Genomic DNA, 20,036 nt, shown 5'->3' on the forward strand with positions numbered 1-20,036 from the left:
ATATATCCGTGGTAGGTAGAGGTGAAAGAAGGTGCGGGTGTGAATGGGTTTCAAGCTACGAAATTAACGTGCAATGTAAAATTAATTTAAAATTTAACTAGGTTATATTTTCTTTTCAAAAACAAGAGGTAACAATCATAACAGGTACAGAGTAGCAAAAATGTAGGTACAATATTACTGGGTTCGGGCTCAGTGCCCTTACTTCATAACTCTTGGGCAATCAGCCCCGCCTTACTCCAAAAAAAATTTTAGCCAAGGGGCAGAAAACCCCATTCATTCCCAGGAGCACTGGCTCCAAACATTACACATAAAGCCTGCACGAGGCATACAGAAACAAATTTCAAAGCGCGATCCGCTCTCAAAATTGTAAGCCTATCACAAGGCCACACCAAACTCTACCTTCAAGCTGTCCTCTAAGGACGTATTTACAGGGGTAAAATACCCAAACTACGGAGGTCTATTACATGAAAAGAAGGTTGATTACATGACCTCTAAAATAACAATTTGAGAGGAGGCGAACTTGCACTCCTAATACACTTTGTTTTTAAAACCTAATCTGGCTCTGGGCCACTAACGCAAGGGCTAATCCCATACTACAGAGGTGACTTAGAGAAGAACACTTTACATTACATAAACGAAGAATAGTTTGAGAAAATAAGTTCACCTCAAAACAAATGTGAGTGGGAGCTCGAGAGGGTTAGCACTCTCTATCCCAATATGTAGCTTTACAAGAAAAAGATGAAAAGAGTAATTACATTTTAGGAAAAGGTTACATGATGGAAATGCTTCGAACCCGCCGCGAGTGTTAAACTGCCGACCTAGCAAGAAAAGAAGTTATTAATAGGCCATTACCTGGTGTTGAACGGCTGAAGAAGAAAGAGGCGCTTCCCGCCTCCTGCTATGTACTTAATACACTGAAAGATGGAACAGAAGTGGCCCGGAGACCCCAAAATCAGCAGTTTATATCCTCTCGCGGAAGATTCTAGGCGTTAGGGGAAAGAAAACACCCTCCCACAAAATCTTTATTGGTTCGGGAAAAGAAACCCCTACATAGAGGAAAAAGAAACACATTATTGGTGGAAAATTAATTAAAGAAATTCGGGATTGGCTAGATCCAAACTAAGGGGAAAAAGAGGGGTATACAGCCAACTTAAACAATGACAGAAGGAAATTTAACAAAGAACAAACTCTTGAAATAAAAATTTCTCCAACAAAATAGTTCTTTGACTCCGCACTAGGTCGCACTATTGTTGATCTTCAGTAGTGTCCTCTAGAAGAGAAAGTTCACACTTCTTACTTCAAGCGAAACAAAAACACATCAAAAGTGACACAGTTCAAAAACTCAAAATTTTCCAGGTAGTGACATCTTCTGAGGAATTAGTAGATTAATAGTGTAGATAAAGTTCGGACTTCCTCCAGAAGAGGAGTTTCAACTGGCGCAACTTTTAAATAAACAGAGTAGAGGTGTACCGCCCGGTACAATTATTATTATTATTATTATTATTATTATTATTATTATTATTATTATTTTCCATATTCACACCAGGCAAATACTGGGGCTGTACCTTTATTAAGGCCACGGTCGCTTCCTTCCCACTCCTAGCTCTTTCCTACCCCGTCGTCACCATAAGATTTATCTGCGTTGGAGGAACGTAAATCAAATTGTAGAAAATATTATCATTTTTATATAAGTTGTTATTATTCATCATCATCATCATCATCTGTTTACCCTCCAGGGTCGGCTTTTCCCTCGGACACAGCGAGGGATCCCACCTCTACCGCCTCAAGGGCAGTGTCCTGGAGCTTCAGACACTTGGTCGGGGATACAACTGGGGAGAATGACCAGTACCTCGCCCAGGCGGCCTCACCTGCTATGCTGAACAGGGGCCTTGTGGAGGGATGGGAAGATTGGAAGGGATAGGCAAGGAAGAGGGAAGGAAGCGGCCGTGGCCTTATGTTAGGTACCATCCCGGCATTCACCTGGAGGAGAAGTGGGAAACCACGGAAAACCACTTCCAGGATGGCTGAGGTGGGAATCGAACCCACCTCTACTCAGTTGACCTCCCGAGGCTGAGTGGACCCCGTTCCAGCCCTCATACCACTTTTCAAATTTCGTGGCAGGCGGACGTTGTTATTATTACCTACTCTAAACGGTTTAGTGACAAGGGCAATTTAGTATATAACTTACCTATTAATGCATGGGAGATCAAAGATCTACTGTTTGGAGCCCGCGGAAGTTAATTCTGATTCATCAGCTGTTACGTAACACTTTTAGACGTTCCCGGATGCGATATAAATACAATTTGCCCGCAAGATTTAAGGGGTCCCCGTCTGTGGTAAGAGTGATTAGCTGCCATCCCAGGAGGACCGGGTTCGATTTCCAGCTCTGCCACGCAATTTCAAAAGTGCTACGAGGGCTGGAACGTGGTCAACTGAGTAGACCTCAGCCATCCTTGAAGTGGTTTTCCTTGGTCTCCCACTTCTCCTCCACGCAAATGACGATATGGTACCTAACTTCAGGCGACGGCCGCTTCCTTCCCTCTATCCCTTCCAGTCTTCCCATCCTCCCCGCCAGGCCACTGTTCAGCTTAGCAGGTGAGGCTGCCTTGGGGAGGTATTGGTCCTCCTCCCCAATTTTATATTACAGACCCGAAGTCTCACGCTGCAGGACACCGCCCTTGAGGCGGTAGAGGGGAAATCCCTCGCTAAGCCCGACGAAGAAACAAACCCTGGAGGGTAAACAGATTAATTATAGTTAGAAGCAGCTGAATGTATGCATATGGCTGCTTTAGTAAACAAGGTTGTGTGACCCACTTGGCAGTCCACTTCTACTGTACGTTACCAGTCAGCTGCTCAGTAACCGTAAATATTACGCGTGTTGCCAGTAGGATCGTTGGTCTAGGGGTATGATTCTCGCTTAGGGTGCGAGAGGTCCCGGGTTCAAATCCCGGACGAGCCCGGATTTTTAAGAATAACCCTCTTCCTAGTAAGCATACGAGATGTGGCGGTGTTGTGTTTATTGCACTTTTTGCAAGGCCATTCTTACGAACAAGGAACTTTATAAAACATGGAGTATTTATTACAATTGGTTTTACATCGCACCGACATAGATAGGTCTTACGGCGACGATAGGACACGAAAGAGGTAGGAGTGGGAAATAAGCGACCGTGCACTTAATTAAGGTACAGCAGTGTACTGGAGCATGAGACTTAGTGTCGGTTATAAAACTGGGGAGGAGGAACAGTACCTCCCCAGGCGGCCTCACCTGTTACACTGAACTGGGGCTTTGTGAGGGTATGGGAAGATCGGAAAGGCTGACAAGGAAGATGAAAGGAGGCGGCCGTGGCCTTAAGTTAGGTACTTTCCCGCCTGGAGGAGAAGTCGGAATCCACTTGAAAACCACTCCAAGGTTGGTTGAGATGGGAATCGAACCTCCTCCACTCAGTTGACCTTCCCGAGCTCAGTGGATCCCGTTCCAGTTTCAAATTTCGTGGCAGGGCCAGGAATCGAACCCGGCCCTCCAGGGGTGACAGATAATCATACTAACACCACAGAGGCGGGCCCTATTTCATATTTTGATATAAAAAGTTCCAATTATAGTGGCTGTCTCGAGAAATAAACATCTTCAGAAGCAGCTGGAAGTGTGCATATGGCAGCTTTAGTAAACAAGGTTGTGTGACCCACTTGGCAGACCAGTTCTGTTGAACGTCACCGGTTAGCTGCTCAGTAACAATGCATATTACGAGAGTTAACAGTTGGCTCGTTGGTCTAGGGGTATGATTCTCGCTTAGGGTGCGAGAGGTCCCGGGTTCAAATCCCGGACGAGCCCAGGTTTTAATATCATTCCTCTTCCTAGTAAGCATACGAGATGTAGTAGTGTTACTCCTCTTAAAAATGTTATTACCTTTACGTCCCACTAAGTACTTCTACAGTTTTTGGAGACGCCGAGGTGCCGGAATTTTGTCCTGCAGGAGTTCTTTTACGTGCCAGTAAATGTACCGACACGAGGTTGCGCCTCAACCGTCTGACCCACTCATCCCGGCGTTATGTCTCTTGTACTCGTTTTACGTAAGGCCATCCTTACGAACAAGAAACTTTATAAAACATTGAGTTTTTATTAAAATGACTTTACGTCGCACCAACACAGACAGCCCTTTCCTATCCCATCGTCGCCACAAGACCTATCTGGCCGGGCTGAGTGGCTCAGACGGTTGAGGCGCTGGCCTTTTGACCCCAACTTGGCAGGTTCGATCCTGGCTCAGTCCGGTGGTATTTGAAGGTGCTTAAATACGTCAGCCTCGTGTCGATAGATTTACTGGCACGTAAAAAGAACTCCTGCGGGACTAAATTCCGGCATCTCGGCGTCTCCGAAAACCGTAAAAGTAGTTAGTGGGACGTTAAGCCAATGACATTATTATTATTATTATTATTATTATTATTATTATTATTATTATTATTATTATTATTATTATTATTATTAAGACCTATCTGAGTCGGCGCGACGTAAAGCCAATAGCAAAAAAGAAAAAAAAAAGAAATAGGAATCACATTAAAAACTCTGGGCTCGTCTGTGATTTGAATCCGGGACCTCTCGCACCATACGCGTCAATCATACCTCTATACCAACGACCCAACCGTTTACAAATCTAATATTTACGATTACTGAGCAGCTTACTGGTGAAATGCAGTAGACGTAGACGGTCAAATGGGTCATATAACATTGTTTACTTCGAACACTCGATTACTAGACAGGCACTTCAGGGAGGAGGTACTACACCTTTAGCTGGAATAAATTTAGTAAAGGTCCGCCTCTGTGGTGTAGTGGTGAGTGTGATTAGCAGCCACCCCCGGAGGCCCGGCTTTGATTCCGGGCTCTGCCATGAAATTTGAGAAGTGGTACGAGGGCTGGAACGGGGTTCAACTCAACCTCATTGTCTGAGAAGAGGGGTGTTCGATTCCCACCTCAGCCATCCTCGAAGTGGTTTTCTGTGGTTTCCCACTTCTCCTCGAGGCAAATACCGGATTGGTACCTAACTTAAGGCCAAGGCCGCTTCCTTCCCTCTTCCTTGCCTATCCCTTCCCAACATCCTATTCTCCCACAAAGCCCCTGTTCAGGAGTCTGCCTTCCAAGGACTTACAAGGATTTTTTCAACTGATTGGTCCTAAAGGAACCCACATCTGGAGTGTCTCCCATTTAAAATGTGGACTTCACTCCGTTATTGAACAGCAGTCTCTACCACCATCACTAAAGGCACGAAGCTCATTATTGTGTTCGCACACGCTCCTTACGTGGGCGCCGTGGCTTAGTTGGTTAAAGCGCCTGTCTAGTAAACAGGAGATCGAGGGTTCGAATCCCTCCGGTGCCTCAGCGGAGTTAATTTTGAACATACATACATTATCATTATAGGCTCTTATGCCTTTCAGCATTCAGTCCGAAAGCCTCTGAGAATTTACTAAACGTCGCCACAATTCTCTATTTGCAACTAGTATTGTCATTTAGTTCTATACCTCTTATCTTTAAATCGTTAGAAACTGAGTCTAACCGTCGTCGTCTTGGTCTCCCTCTACTTCTCTTACCCTCCATAGCACAGTCCATTATTCTCCTAGGTAACCTGTCCTCCTCCATTCGCCTCACATGACCCCATCACCGAAGCCGGTTTATGCGTACAGCTTCATCCATCGAGTTCATTCCTAAATTAGCCTTTATCTCCTCATTCCGAGTACCCTCCTGACATTGTTCCCACCTGTTTGTACCATCAATCATTCTTGCTACTTTCATGTCTGTTATTTCTAACTTATGAATAAGATAGCCTGAGTCCACCCAGCTTTCGCTCCTATAAAGCAAAATTGGTCTGAAAACAGACCGATGTAAAGATAGTTTCGTCTGGGAGCTGACTTCCTTCTTACAGAATACTGCTGATCGCAACTGCGAGCTCACTGCATTAGCTTTACTACACCTTGATTCAAACTCACTTAGTATATTACCATCCTGGGAGAACACACAACCTAAATACCTGAAATTATCGACCTGTTCTAGCTTTGTATCACCAATCTGACATTCAATTCTGTTGAATTTCTTACCTACTGACATCAATTTAGTCTTCGAGAGGCTAATTTTCATACCATACTCATTGCACCTATTTTCAAGTTCCAAGATATTAGACTGCAGGCTTTCGGCACAATCTGCCATTAAGACCAAGTCGTCAGAATAGGCCAAACTGCTTACTACATTTCCACCTAACTGAATCCCTCCCTGCCATTTTATACCTTTCAGCAGATGATCCATGTAAACTACGAACAGCAAAGGTGAAAGATTACAGCCTTGTCTAACCCCTGTAAGTACCCTGAACTCATTCTACCATCAATTCTCACTGAAGCCCAATTGTCAACATAACTGCCTTTGATTGATTTTAATAATCTACCTTTAATTCCATAGTCCCCCAGTATAGTGAACGTCTTTTCCCTCGGTACCCTGTCATATGCTTTCTCTAGATCTACAAAACATAAACACAACTGCCTATTCCTCTCGTAGCATTTTTCAATTACCTGGCGCATACTGAAAATCTATCCTGACAGCCTCTCTGTGGTCTGAAACCACACTGGTTTTCATCCAACTTCCTCTCAACGACTGATCGTACCTTCCCTTCCAGGATGGCAGTGAATACTTTGCCTGGTATACTACTCAATGAGGTACCTCGATAGTTGTTGCAATCCTTCCTGTTCCCTTGCTTATAGATAGGTGCAATTACTGCTTTTGTCCAATCCACGCTAATTTTACTACTCTATGAAGCCATTTGTTCGCCTCTGTGGTGTAGTGGTTAGCGTGATTAGCTGCCACCCCCGGAGGTCCGGGTTCGATTCCCGGCTCTGCCACGAAATTTGAAAAGTGGTACGAGGGCTGGAACGGGGTCCACTCAGCCTCGGGAGGTCAACTGAGTAGAGGTGGGTTCGATTCCCTCCTCAGCCATCCTGGAAGTGGTTTTCCGTGGTTTCCCACTTCTCCTCCAGGCAAATGCCGGGATGGTACCTAACTTAAGGCCACGGCCGCTTCCTTCCCTCTTCCTTGCCTATCCCTTCCAATCTTCCCATACCTCCACAAGGCCCCTGTTCAGCATAGCAGGTGAGGCCGCCTGGGCGAGGTACTGGTCATACTCCCCAGTTGTATCCCCCGACCAAGAGTCTGAAGCTCCAGGACACTGCCCTTGAGGCTCCCTCGCTAAGTCCGAGGGAAAAACCGAACCTGGAGGGTAAACAGATGATGATGATGATGATGATGAAGCCATTTCATCCCTGTCTTCCCATTATACTTTTGAAGAATAATACAATTTAAATTAGCTTGCAAAATTTAAGGAAGTTTAAATTTTAAGTCAAATACATTTGAACAGATTCATACATATTTACGCGCGGAATGGGAATGTGTACGTCCAAATAATCAACTTTTGTGCTACACCTCATTACTCACCCCTTTGAGTAGGCGTCATTCCTTATTACGGCCTTCGTGGCCAGAGACCTATCTGCGTCGGTGTGTGGGTGGATGGATTACAGGTGGCTCGAATTTACTTATCCCTGTCCCCCACATCTAGCAATGAAACGAATGCTCTGGCGATATTTTGATAAACAGATAGATTAAGGGGCAATTTTGGGCTGAAACTAATAAATCGTGAAGCATATTTATATTGGTTATCTGGATCACTGGCAGTGGTTAGAGTAGGCGAATTCTCATTCTCTGTAACTCACGGCGAATGTTGGTATGTGTTGAGCGATTTAAAAATATCCTCGGGCTCGTCCGGGATTTGAACCCGGGACTTCTCGCACCCTAAGCGAGAATCATACCCCTAGAGCAACGAGCCAAGTTTTTTTACAGGTTTTAAGATAATATAATATATTATCTTTTCACATGAAAATACTTCAGCTGACTCGTGAAATAGGAGTAGGTTTATCTCAGTTTCCAAATAAATGCTGTGGCAGTTGGAAGCTACTGAAGCGTGGGTAACGATATTCGGATCTCGACCAGTGCGTCTGGATGTTACTAAAGGCACTACTCATAGGAGTCGTGCTGCAATAGCACTTTTTTGCGTAGTGAGGAAGGCAGTGGCAAACTTGTTCACCAATTATGCCTTTTACAGCTATCGTTTTCCTTTTTCTCTTTCCTTATAACAACCTAACCTTTGGTGGTGCTTTTTGAGGATCCAACCAGCCTCCAGAGCAAATACTTATCAAACAGACAGGCAGTAATAAAATTATATTATTATTTAAATAAGACATGGTCAGAGAGTCCGAAATGCATGAAATATTTACTGGACTAGTTAAGGACATCCGCCTCTGTGGTGTAGTGGTTAGTGGTTAGAGGCCTGTGTTCGATTCCCGGCTCTGCCATGAGGGCTGCTTGAACGGGGTCCACCCAGCCTCGGGATGTCAACTGAGTAGAGGAGGGTTCTATTTCCACCTCAACCATTCTCGAAATGGTTTTCCGATTCCCACTTCTTCTCCAGACAAATGCCGGGATGTTACCTAACATAAGGCCACGGTCGCAACCTTCCCTCTTCCTTCTCTATCCCTACCAATCTTCCCATCCCCCTACAAGACTCATGTTCACCACAGCAGGTGAGGCCCCCCCCCCTGAGCGAGGTACTTGTCCTCCTCCACCGTTGTATCCCCAGAACGAAAGTCTCACGGTCCAGGACACTACCCTCTAGGCGGTAGAGATGGGATCCCTCGCCGAGTCCGAGGAAGAAACCAATCCTGGAAGGTAAACAGATTAAGAAAGAAAGAAGGCGGCGTGGTCAGTAGTTGGATGGGTGACCGCTTGGGAACACCACGGCCGTTGGCTGAATTCCCTTTAGTCCGCCTCTGTGATGTAGTGGTTAGTGTGATAAGCTGCCACCGCCGGAGACCCGGGTTCGATTCCCAGCTCTGCCACGAAATTTGAAAAGTGGAACGAGGTCTGGAACGGGGTCCACTCAGCCTCGGAAAGTCAACTGAGTAAAAGTGGGTTCGATTCCCACTCAGCCGTCCTGGAAGTGGTTTTCCGTGGTTTTCCACTTCTCCTCCAGGAAAATGCCGGGATGGTACTTAACTTAAGGCCACGACCGCTTTCTTCCTTCTTCCTTGTCTATCCCTCCCAATCTTCCCATCCCACAGCAAGGCCCTTGTTCAGCATAGCAGGTGAGGCCGCCTGGGCGAGGTACTGGTCATCCCCGACCCAGAGTCTGAAGCTCCAGGACACTGCCCTTGAGGCGGTAGAGATGTGATCCCTCGCTGAGTCCGAGGAAGAAACCGACCCTGGAGGGTAAGCAGATTAAGAAAGAAAGAAAGAAAGAAAGAAAGAACTAGTTGAAGACCAAAGTATGGTACAATATCCTTATTATATAAATATGAATGTCTGTCTTTCACGGAAAACTACGTGACTTTTTTTGCAATTGTCTACCGACACAGGTAGATCTTAGGGCTAGGAGTAGGAAGGAAACGACCCTGGCCTTAATGAAGGTTCAGCTCCAGCATTTGCTTGGCGAGAAAGTGGGAAACCACGGTAAATCATCTTCAGGGGTGCCGACAGTGGGGTTCAAACCCACTATCTCCCGAATGCAAGCTCTCAGCCGCGTGCCTCTAACCGCACGGCCTACTCGCTCGGTAAACTTCTTAACTGATGGAGCTCCAATTTGGCAGGCGTATGACTGGTATCTTCCGTCAATACACACGTAACTTAATCTCACGCTCTTTACAAGAGGGGCCATGCAGCGAAAGAAAATACAGTATGAAGTAAATCAGAGGTAAAATGTGCGTATGGAACCCATAAAAGTGAATACGCTCACTAAGCAACTAGTCCTCTTAAGGAATAATGTTATTGGCTTTGGGTCCCTCTAACTACTTTTACGATTTTGGGAGATGTCAAGGTGCCGGAAATTTGTCCCTCAGAAGTTATTTTACGTGCCAGTAAATTTACCGAGACGAGGTTATCGTATATGAACATCTTGAAATTCAACCAGACTGAACCAAGATCGAATATACCAGCATGGGCTCAGAAAGCCACATATATACTTAGAATTCGGTTTCCTAAAAACAAGTGTTAATTCGTTTTTTTTATTAATTGTAACAGTTTCCCTTGATTTTGTTGTTTTGTTTTGATGCAAGCTTTGTCCTATGAAAACCAAACTAACGGATACAATTTTAGTCTCACAAACATGGGGAGCATGCATGCAGGGTTTAAAATTAATCAGTAATCGTGGAGAAAAGGCATAGTGTAGCTCTGTTCCTACATTGTTGGCTCGTAGGTCTACGGTATGGTTCTCGCTTTGGGTGCGAGAGGTACCGGGTTCAAATCCCGGCGAGCCCGTTGGTTTTTACATGCTCTCGAGGATGGTGAAGGGACTAAAGTAGTGATAACATTATTTATTATTCGCTCTTTTGTTATATGGGAGTGTCAGAATTCTTCCGTTAGACGTAATTCTTCCAAGCAAATAGACAAGGGTCTCTCTTATTACAACGACCTACCGACTGAGTCTGGATTCGAATTTAAATGCTTGAACTTTTAGTTAACTGCTCATCTCAACCGATCAGCGCTAAGCAAAGCAAAGCAAAGTCACCTCCATACAGGCCATGAAGGCCCTTGGAGGAGTGGAAGGTAAAGGCTTCCACCATTGTTAACCTCGGCACGTGATGGGGTAGAGTGGTTAGCTCTACGCCCGGCCGCCTTTGCCCCCAGGAATTAACCTGGTACACTTTTTTGGTGTAGGCTGAGTGAACCTCAGGGCCATATGAACCTCCAGAAGTGGAAATCTCGTTCTTCCTGACGGGGATTCGTACCCACGTCCTTCCGGGCGAACTGAGCACGCCTTTACCGCTTCGGCCAGGCAGCCCGTGATCAGCGCTAAACAAGACAGAAATATCAAAAAAGGCTTTCACGGCCGCAGATCTTATAATCTCAGGAATAGAGCCAGCTGTCGGGTGGTTAGGCCGTGTGCATTATGCAGAGTTTCGTCCAGGCGTGCCATTTGGACTCATCAGCTGGAATGGCACGCCCCTCCAGGACTCTGCTTAGCAGTGGCAGACCAAACTGTGTGGCCCCGCCGTGTTAGCAAATCAAGTTTGCTAACCTGTTAAAGGAGAAATGATTGGAGATACTGATCTCCAATGGGGGAGCATTTTTTGAACGGAGAAATGAACCTAATAGATCTATTCGAAGAAAATAGAGATACAAATAAAAAGCAAAAACAATAGCACAAAACTGTGCGCGTGTCCGCATGTGCTTCCTTTCTTATCACTCCCGACCTAGCACAATCCTCTCTCGAATAGGCCAGGTCTTCCTCCATGGGAACACATACGCTCACCCCCTCTCCTTCCCACCACTGTTAGCCAGTAGTGGGAAAATCCTTGTTTACCTGCACTGAGTTGAGTGTTCTAGTTTATATTTCATGTACCGGAATCACCCACCACCAAGTTCATGGCCTCTCTCCACTTGACATGCCTGAGTTTTTGCTTTTAATGCAGCTGTACATCGACTCCTAATTCTACCCCAAAACTTACTTAAATTGCCAGCACACTTCCATTCTTTCACTAACCACTTTAAAACTGTATCTTCATTACACGGTTGGGCTATCATTTTCAACTGCTGTTCAGTCATAAATATGTCTCTCTTCATACGTTTCTTTCCACACTATCAATAAATGTAAATCCTCTCTTTTATCACCACACAATATACAAACCGTATTATCCTTTAACTTAGTCCAGCCCCTATTCCTATATATCCCTGATATCTACCATATTAAGCCTCTTCTATCTAACCTGTTCACATTTGTCACTTTCACATTCAATACGTGATTTATCCTCATAAACATCTTTAGGATTGCTCTCTTTCTGCATTCGGCCACTAGTTCTTGTTCTGCCATGTCTCTTGCCCTCTTTGTCACATGTCTCCAATTTACACCTCTCCTCCTCTCCCATACTTTGTCGTAATAATCTCCTATGCCCAGTCAATCTAAAGCATTTTTCACCTTATCTATCCAGTAATCACCATAATTTCTCCTTTTTATATACTGCTAAGCCGACTGCAGAATTAGACCCCTTCACCATTTCTCAATCTGCACCAGTAACTAAGCACCCTTATTAAAATGCCTATCTTGATAAACTCTTTATACATAACACTTGCGCTTGCGGCGCAAAACAGCAACTCCATAACAATCTTGCTGAACTTACTATCTGTTCGAATATCTCTCTCTCTTTCTCAACCCCCCAAATCTCTGAACCGCACAGCATTCTACTCTTCACCACTGCATTAAACACCATACTTTGTATACGATAATCTACGCCCCAAAATTTATTTTCCAATATCCTAATTGCTGAGAGTGCTGCTGAACCTTTCCATTTGGCTCGCCTAATTTGTTCTACCCAACTACCATTTCTACTTATCATCAGGCTCACTCCAGCTTATCTACCACTTCTATTTCCTCCCCATTTATTATCCATTTCTTCGTATGTTTCCTTTTGTTACCTTTCCTACAAACCTTTGCCCTGATATTGTTAATCTTCAATGGCCATTTCTTCGCAAAACTACAAACCTCGTTCAAACTCTTTTGCAGGCCCCCAGCTGTCAACGTCAACAATAATACATCATTGACAAAAATTAACCCTGGGATTTCTTGTACCCCTACAACTCGATAGGCCCATTTTTCCTCCCCGTGGCCACGTGATAAGTTGTTAATAAACAACAGGAAAAGAATTGGCGACAATTTACACAGCTGTTTCAGCTCAATTTTCGATTCAAATCAATCCAATAACCACCACATCCTGTACCCTAATGCTACAATAGACTTTTTTCATATATGATTTCGATCGCTCTTCTCATCCCCTGACCAACCCCAATTTTCCCCAGTCTTTCAAACAAAGCCTCCCTGCTCACTGTATCGAACGCCTTCTGAAAGTCTACAGCAGCTATAAACACTTTGGTACCTAATTTTCTCACGTATTTATCTATTATTGTTCCAACAGTCCGCTTCTGTGGTGTAGTGGTTAGTGTGATTAGCTGCCCCCCCCCCCGGAGGCCTGGGTTCGATTCTCGGCTCTGCCACGAAATTTGAAAAGTGGTACGAGGGGTGGAACCGGGTCCACTCAGCCTCGGGAGGTCAACTGAGTAGAGGTGGGTTCGACTCCCACCTCAGCCATCCTGGAAGTGGTTTTCTATGGTTTCCCACTTCTCCTCCAGGCAAATGCCGGGATGGTACCTAACTTAAGGCCACGGCCGCTTCCTTCCCTCGTCCTTGTCTATCCCTTCCGATCTTTCCATCCCCCGCAAGGCCCCTGTTCAGCATAGCAAGTGAGGCCGCCTGAGCGAGGTACTGGTCATCCTTCCCAGTTGTATCTTCTACCCAGAGCCTGAAGCTCCAGGACACTGCCCTTAAGGCGGTAGATGTATGATCCCTCGCTGAGTCCGAGGGAAAACCGACCTTGGAGGGTAAACTGATTAAGAAGAAGAAGATTGTTCTAACAATCATAAAATCATTCGTCGTCCTTCTCCATTTTCTAAAGCCACTCTGGAATAGCGATAAAATAGAGTAGTCTTCCGCCCACTTCCTCATCCTATTAGGCAAAATACCTGTATACACCTTGCTCAGAGAGTCCAGAAAGGTTATACCTCTATCGTTGCTGCGGTTGGCCCTCTTTCATTTGTTTTTATAAATAGGACATATGATTCCTTTCTGCCATTAATTCGGACCCCTTCAAATATCTTGTTTAAAAATGTAACCAAACCCTCTCCCTCATCTGACTAATTTTTGCTACTTTCTTCCGATAAACATTCGTTATCCAATTTTCCCCTCCCTCTGTCCCGTTCTTTAATTTACTTATCACTTCCACCAACTCATCCCCTTTTATTCTTTATCCAACTCATGACTACCCATCTCTAACCCCCTTTCAACCTCATATCCTCCTTCTGCCCTTACCCACCCTTCCTTATCTCCTAACAGTTTCTGGAAATACTTCACCCATGTTCCATACTCAATTTTCGACTTTGAAGATCTACTTGCACCTCTATTCATTTTATTTACTCTCACACATACCTTTTCTCTTTTCCTGTCTTTACACTCCATGTTTATCGCATCCGTGTAACCTTTTCCATACCTCCATTCTCTCCACTAGCATTTTCTTAAATTCTTTTCTCAACCTGCAAATTTGCTCCCTTAAACCCCTCTCCCTCCATATTTCCCATACTCAACTAGACCTCCCGTCACTAACTTCCTCTCAATACTTACATCGTTATTGTACCAACCCTCTCCCACTACATGCTCTTTCAATCACCACTCTCCTAATAGGATATTCCAGTAACTCTAAAGCCCTATCAGTATTATTAAAATTAAATGTTGAATCGAGCCCTATCCTAATCGTCTGAAATTCTGCATCTTCATGGTAGTTATTTAACTTCGATTTGCCCTCCTCTGTCCATATATACTTGAGAACTCTACGACCATCCTCCTTCCCCTCTTCCTAATCCCCTCTCCAATACTTTTCCTCTCATATTAACAATTACATATACTGGGGAATACTTAACACCTTTTCAATATGTAGCCTGCTGTATGTACTGAAAACGACCTAAAACGTTGAAAGTTTATTTCGATTGCAATGCGGTCGTGAAAATTAAATATATTGTTAAGCGCCAGCCCTTTCGGTACTTCCTGGAAGGGGCTAGTGAGTCAGACGACCTCGGATCTGCCAGCCTGGAGGGGGTCCAGTCTCTCCGTGTATTGTTCACTCTGTCTGGTTTCACCGTGAGACCCTGCGAGTTGCATCGAGAATGTTCTGTCCTTAGCCATACCGCGAATATTCCAGTACACATCACCCGAGCTATAGAAAAGAGGCTAGCTGCGAACAGTCAGTGTGGGACTCAGAGGTGGAGTCAAGTGATGAACTCGGTGTATTGGGGTACGATGGCTGGGCTGAGGGTGATAGTGGCGTGGCCTGTCGCTAGCTGCTGCTGCTGCTTCAATGTTTTCATTCCCCACCCTGAAGGGGTGGGGCGGGCCACCTAGAGGGTGTCGCCCTCTCTCTGGCCAGGAGAGATGACGGGGTTGAGAAGGAGTGAAAAAAGAGGGAGATGGGGAAAAGGTGGTTTGAATAAGTAAAGGAGATGGGATAAAGGAAGTGTAGGTTCTCTAGCGCTTTATTGGCAGATTTTCATTTGCTGTGCTTTATTGACAAAGATACAATATATTAGATACAGAGCTTTACATGACGGTGTGACGGAAAAGATGGAGGGCTAGAAGATTGTAAAAAGAGGAGAAGTTAAGAAGGGAAGTGAGGATAAGGTTGAAAAGGTCCGGGTTGGGTAAGGGAGGCGTAAAGTAGTTGAGAGGTGGTGGAGTGGTGAGATGAGGACGAGGAGATTGGGGTGATGGAACGGGCCGGGGACGGCCGCGTGGCGTGGGCATACGGTGCGATGGGAGTGGAGAAGAATGGGAGGGTTCAACCCGATGATAGCGGCCAAAGATGTGGATTCCTTGATCGATGAGGCGCTGAACGTCGGCGTGCGTCGGCAGCTGGAGTCTCACCAGAAATGTGGGACCGTCGGAGTTATAAATACGGGATGCTTGCTTGACAGGTACTCCTGCCTGGCGAAGTGCACGTGTGATGGCAGCAGGCGGTACGTTAGGGTCCATACCGCGCAGAACACAGCTGTAAGTTGAGGTACGATCAGATGGCGGTAATGGCGAAGATGGATGTGCCGCATTTTCAGAAGGATCGGTAGAAGTTCCCTCGGTAGATGGTGGTTGAGACGTTTCCTGGTGACTTGTCTGCTCAGAGTTGGGAGGGAGAGGAAGAGAGGTCAGGAGAGGAGATGGATGGGACGAGGTAGTAGTAGTAATAGAAATGATGGGATAAAGTTGCGTAGAAGTAACAGTGATAGTGGGAGTTGTCGTGGTAGGGACCGGTACGGTAGGCGAAATGTTGGGAGAAATGGTAGTGAGGCAACCAGAAGGCGATGGAAGTGGGGGTGGATTATATGGAGGAGGCAAGCGAGTGGCAGGCGGAGCAGGTGTTTGAGCGCTGATGTTTGCTGGGGTAGGCGATACTCGATGACGTCTGCGCTGGATAACCACGCCGATAGTTTGGACAGAGTTGCATGTACTGGCAGAGTGGAAGTGAAGAAGTATCTCCGGTGCGAGAACAGAGCCGTAATAAAGACGAGTGACACTGAAGACACCGAGCGGGCGAAGTTCATTAGCAATGTCTTCAACCGATAGAGCTGGGTCAACATCACTGACTAGGAGAGTATACATGGCTGGGGATGGCCGTCAACCCAACTTGGGGACAGCCGATATGCTAATTGGCTCGGCGAAGGACGAAGTATAGATGTGGCGTCCCCTCGGCCGATCAAAAATAAAGGATGAGACGAAGAAGCGATGCGTGCTGTGTAGTGTATCTCCTCGCCTCTTGCACTCCTGTGTTGTCGACAGAGCTTGATCTTGGGGGGTGTCGCTAGTGTCTCACCGGAGTCTGAACGATGAGTGATTGTCGAGCGAGTAGCTGGACTTAAGATGGTTGTTGGCTGGTGTTAGGGATTGTCGGATACGGGACCTAGTACTATGTTTTTGTGTGTACATCTGTAGACAGTCGTAGTCAGCGATTGGAGCAGCTGTCATTAGTGCAACTGGAACACTGTCAATGGTCGTTTTTATTTATTACTTATTTATTAATACATCCATAACAGGGTATATCCCCAATGACAATGGGTGGTACAAAATACATTCAATATATAAATGGTACCTATATATACAAAAGAATATATAACAATTAAAAAAACAAGATTGCCATGATTAATTTAAGAATAATTTAAATATAACTTCAATAAAACAAAAATAAAATATCAAAGTTAAAGGAGAAGAAAACAAATTAGCAAAGAAAAAAGAAAAATATACATAAGAATAGTAAATACACAAACACATATACATTGGAACAATTATAGTGGCATTACATACGTCATATTTCAATGCTGAATTAATTTCCTCCAATAAACTATTCATTTTGATGTAAATATCTTTTTAACATTTTTGAAAATGAAGGAAATGATAAAGCCAAATCTATTGGTCTGATGTCTGAAGATATTCTGTTATATACTTCACACATTTTTACAACATGCGACTTTTTATGATGTGAGGTGCTTGAAAAGTGGCAGTAAAATGTTTGTCTCAAACGTAGAGTTACCCTCTTGGTATTGAAATTGATTCTTTTAAGAAACTGTTGGTTATCTTATATTCCATTAACTGTCTTGTAAAGAAATATCTGTTGAGCTAATATTCTACGTGTAATGAGCTGCATTAAGCTGAATTCATTTAACAGAGTTCTATAAGAAACTCGATGGTGATATGATGATTTTTTAAAATGTAAATATCGGAAAAAATTTGTTGTGTAGTTTTTCTATTTCGTTAATTATACACATGTACTGAGGAGCCCACACTACACATGTATATTCAAGTTTACTTCTAACAGATGTCTGAATAAGATTTTAAAAGTATATTCTTCCGTAAGTTCCAGAGTATTTCTAATAATAAACCCTAATTGTTTAAATCCATCATTTGTAATTGTATGAATATGACTGTTGAATGAAAGTTTTGAATCAAGCACAACACCCAAATCATTTACTAAATTACACATCTGCAAGATCTCACCATTTATACTGTAGTTATACACAGGCACATTCTTATTACGAGAACATTTGATCACAAAACACTCTTTAATATTGAGAAAAAGTATGTTTGCAACACACCAATTGTAACAGTTGTTCAGATCGGTTTGCAATTCCATAGTATCATCATACCCAGTAATTTGCTTATAAATCTTTGGGTCGTCAGCAAAGAGTAAGCATTTTGAATATTGTATTACTTTCGGTAAGTCATTTATAATTAATAAAAAGTACAATGGAACAAGGTTTGAGCCCTGAGGGGCTCCAGAATTCACTTTGAACTGGAATGAAGTATTTTGTCCGTAAGATGTAAACTGTTTTCTGCCTAACGGGCTGACAGATGTGAAGAAATTAATTTCAAAAACTCAGAAGATAAGCCAAATAATGATAATTTACTCAAAAGTATACCATAATCAATGTTATCAAAAGCTTTTGCAAAATCAGTATAAACTGCATCGATAGGAAGCCCTTCATTCATTAAATCACAAACATCCTGAATAAAGCTCATAAGATTAGTCGTAGTAGAACACTTGGGATAAAACCCATGCTGAAATTCTGATACGTATGGTCTGATATGATTAAATATTCTAACATAGAGTATTTTGTTCAAAGAGCTTCGCTGGAGACATATTGTTGAGATAGCTCTGTAGTTCTCAATTTTCAAACATGAACAGATTTAAGGATCGGAGTTATTTTACTTGTTTTCCAAATTTCAAGAAATATTTGCGTCTTTAAAATTAAATTATATATTGCACATTGTGGAACAATTAGCACCTCTGAACATCCTTAAATAATGTAAGGAGGTATGTGATTAAATCCCGCCGACTTAGATGCCTTAAGTTTTGTTACTGCATTTTTGTACTCATCTTCGCGGATAGAACCTATCTGTAAACTGTGAGCAGTAGTCATTGATACTGACTCAGAGGCTATATATAAAGAAGGCTGGGGTGCATAAACAGTTTGAAAATAACATGCAAACGCGTTGGCTATTCCTTGCGCAGTTACCAAATGGTCTCCACCATATATCATACACTGTTTGAACAAACTATTATTTCGTTTACTTTTTATGAAACCCCAAAACTTTTCCGGATCCTTTTTATATTATTCTGTGCCTGTGATATATTGTACCAGGAAAAGATTATGGGGCCAGAGCATGGGAAGGATCTCAGGTAGTGTGCGGTTACTTATTGGAGCAGGTACAGAGAAGGATAGTTCGCAGGGCGAATAATAGGTGGTAGCTAAGTTTTTTGACAATATATATTGATATTTTCATGTAAATCAGCCTGCGGTTGACTTATCAAGATTAAATTTTCAATCAATCTCTCCAGAATGAAAAAATGAAAAATAGGCGCTGTTATATTCTGAGACATCCACTTGATGTTAAAAATGTATACCAAAATGAATACCAGTTTTCCGAGATCTTAAACACACTACAGTTCATCTAGGATCTTTTATATGGATTTAAATTCCAAAATAACACTTTGTACATAGGACTTCATTTAATGAAATTTCTAGATTGCGTAGAAATTAAGTCCATCACTTGTGATGCAAACCTACAGTTTTTCTAAGATTTTTAAGCATAATATTAACACACACTTCCATTAATAATGTAAGAGTTCAAATAAATGTTTTTAATCACTTGTTGTAAACTCCTACAGTTCATCTAAACCAATTTTATAAGAAAAGAAAATAGTGCACTTGTTTTACGACAAGCCCTATAGTTCATCTAAGTGAAATGACTTCAATTTACACTAACTTTTGTGCCCGTTGCATTTTCGGACGTGTTCCAAAATGGCGTCTAGGAAAGGATGTAGACCACTCAGACCCAAGAGAGTATACAAGAAAATACAATAGGAGGCCATGATTAACTTGGAACGACTACCTTTCAAAGGCGATGCAGAACAGAGCAATGCCAGGCGAATTGTTTCAAAAAACAAGTAAAATATAAGAGATTATTGAAAAAAAATTACTTGAAAAACTGAACTCGAGAAGCCAGGAAGCAAATTGCTGTTGCTGCGTAGAAGAAAGGAAATTGTAAAAATTTTAGCAGAAGTTTAGAAGAATAACTAATATAATTTAAGAGAAGACGGCAAAATACCTACAGAATCACTGAAAAACATAGATTCAGCGAGATATACGAGAATTTATTTAAATACGTACACTGATAGACCCGAGGCTCAAGATCAGCGGTACTTCGGAAATCATAAATTGGAAGCCATAAGGAAAGAAAAGGATAGGAGAGAATTACCCCGTCAGAAGGAAAATCAAGGAATGAATAATAATTTTAGAAAATTAATTTAAAAATTGAAGATTTTCGTAAGACAAGACGGAAGATCTTACGCAGATTTAGAGAATTGATTAACTAGAA

At 43.2% G+C, this 20,036-nt stretch overlaps 1 protein-coding gene and 4 non-coding genes across 5 annotated transcripts in view; 4 read left to right on the forward strand and 1 right to left on the reverse strand.

Annotated features, from left to right (window-relative positions):
• Window positions 1-20,036, forward strand: part of LOC136872598 (E3 ubiquitin-protein ligase TRIM45) — a 362,766-nt gene that overhangs the window by 160,289 nt on the left and 182,441 nt on the right. The window lies entirely within an intron of this gene.
• On the forward strand, window positions 2,888-2,959 carry TRNAP-AGG (transfer RNA proline (anticodon AGG)). Its single transcript has one exon. It is a non-coding gene; the product is annotated as a tRNA-Pro (tRNA).
• Window positions 3,758-3,829, forward strand: TRNAP-AGG (transfer RNA proline (anticodon AGG)). Its single transcript has one exon. It is a non-coding gene; the product is annotated as a tRNA-Pro (tRNA).
• TRNAT-AGU (transfer RNA threonine (anticodon AGU)) lies at window positions 5,293-5,366 on the forward strand. The gene has a single exon. It is a non-coding gene; the product is annotated as a tRNA-Thr (tRNA).
• TRNAP-AGG (transfer RNA proline (anticodon AGG)) lies at window positions 7,779-7,850 on the reverse strand. The gene has a single exon. It is a non-coding gene; the product is annotated as a tRNA-Pro (tRNA).

This window comes from Anabrus simplex, chromosome 4, assembly GCF_040414725.1.
Source record: "Anabrus simplex isolate iqAnaSimp1 chromosome 4, ASM4041472v1, whole genome shotgun sequence".
NCBI classification, from domain to species: domain Eukaryota; kingdom Metazoa; phylum Arthropoda; class Insecta; order Orthoptera; family Tettigoniidae; genus Anabrus; species Anabrus simplex.